The sequence below is a fragment of the Centroberyx gerrardi genome, chromosome 21, assembly GCF_048128805.1.
Source record: "Centroberyx gerrardi isolate f3 chromosome 21, fCenGer3.hap1.cur.20231027, whole genome shotgun sequence".
Lineage (NCBI taxonomy): Eukaryota > Metazoa > Chordata > Actinopteri > Beryciformes > Berycidae > Centroberyx > Centroberyx gerrardi.
Window position 1 is genome coordinate 1,097,424 of NC_136017.1, and position 2,032 is coordinate 1,099,455.

Genomic DNA, 2,032 nt, shown 5'->3' on the forward strand with positions numbered 1-2,032 from the left:
TATGATATATGAGATAATGTGTAGTCCCTATAGGAATATTATAGGAATATTATAGTGATTCCATAGGAGATAAAAATACCATAAAGTGCAGTAAGTTCACTATAAACTCATGATAAGTTCCTATAGTAATACTATAGAAATATTATAGTCATAAAATGATAAAACTGACCTTTCTCTTCTTCTGCAGAATAAAATCCAGTTGGTGTTTTTTTCTTCTTCTTCAGGTTTTAATATCCAGCCGGTAAAGTGGGATAAAAAAAAAAATTAATATTCTCCTCTGCTGTCAAAGTAAATCCATCCCCATTGATCTGCCGCGACGAAATATGGAGGCAGGACGGACGCATGGACACACACACACACACACACACACACACACACACACACACACACGCACGCACGCACGCACGCAACGGGATAAAGACAGTCGGTCTGTTTTTTCCTCAAAAATAAAAATAAAAATGTTATTTTAGTCCCGTCTGTCTGGTCTGAGAGCCTCGTTGCGCCATGCTGAGCACACACACACACACACACACTCGCACGCACACACACACGCACGCGCAAGCACACACACAGGTCAAAAACAAGGCGTCCGGGCTCAACTCTCTGCTTTGCAAAGGAAATAAAAGAATATCTGTATAACAATAATAAATATAAGCTGTAATATAAGAATGAACACACACACACACGCACGCGCGCGCGCGCGCACGCACACACACACACACACACACACACACACACCCTGGTTAACAGCAGTCGTCCGGCTCAACTCTCACTGTTTTTTCCCCCAGAAGTCCCGGCAGGAGAAGCGGAATAACATCCAAAATTTCCCCCGAAATGAAAACGGGAATAATGGGAATATTCCTCCCGGAGCGGAAATATTCCTCAGGGTGAAGCGCGCGCAGGTCGGGGAATATTCCACATTTCTTTTTTCCGGTCCCGTCGTCTGTCTGCCGCTTTTTATTCCCGTCTTATTCCTCCTCCTGCTTTTCCCACCCGGCGCTTTCTCTTTTCTGCTTTTTCTTTTTTTTTCCACCTCAACACAACCAACCTCTCTCTCTCTCTCTCTCTCTCTCTCTCTCTGTCTCTCTCTCTCTCTCTGTCTCTCTCTCCCTCTCTCTCTCTCTGTCTCTCTCTGTCTCTCTCTCTCCCTCTCTCTCTCTCTGTCTCTCTCTCTCTCTCTCTCTCTCTCTCTCTCTCTCTCTCTCTCTCTATCTCTCTCTATCTCTCTCTGTCTACGTCTCTCTCGATCTCTTTCGCACTCGCCAGTGTCAAGCTGCCCAGAATAAACAGCAAGAATTCCGGTTGGGGCTTTCAAAATAAAAGCCTTTAAAAAAAATAAGATGGAAGTTTGTCGATTTTCCCCTCTGCCAGTGGATGGGAGGTTACTTCATATTATCAATCTAATAGGTATATGGCTTTGATTTTGAAATGATGTTGTAGGAAGCATCAACACATCTTGTTTGGCTTTCTTATTTACATGAACAACAAAATTAGTTACTGAACTACACTACCCAGCATGCTTTTAGCTAGCTGGAACGTTCCATCTCCTGCAAAGGGAACAAGCTTGGCAAACAGGCTTTGATGTATTCTGCACCTACAGCCTGGAACTTAGTTCAGAGCAACCTAAAACTTATTCCACTTGAATTTTCAAAAATCAAATGAGAGACTTAGAAGCAGATTCCTTTTGCACCTGCACATGTTTTTTATTAACGTTTTGTGTCTGTTCTGTTTTAATGATGTTGCAACTTTTACCTCTTTTTATGCTGCTAGATTGGCCAGGCTTCCCTTGAAAAAGAGGTCTTTGTATCTCAACAGGACCGACCTGGTTAAATAAAGGTTAAATAAAAAAAAATTAAAGCTGTGGTAGCTAGCTAGCTGCAGCCTCACAGCTCCAGAGACAAAATGTGTTCAGATCCTCATGAGGCTCAACTCAGACTTTAGTGGATCCAGACTGAATCTGAACAGCTGAAAACCTGCTGAGACGGTCTGCTGCTGCTGGAGGATCAGTTGCTTCATGTTGGAGTTCTGCATC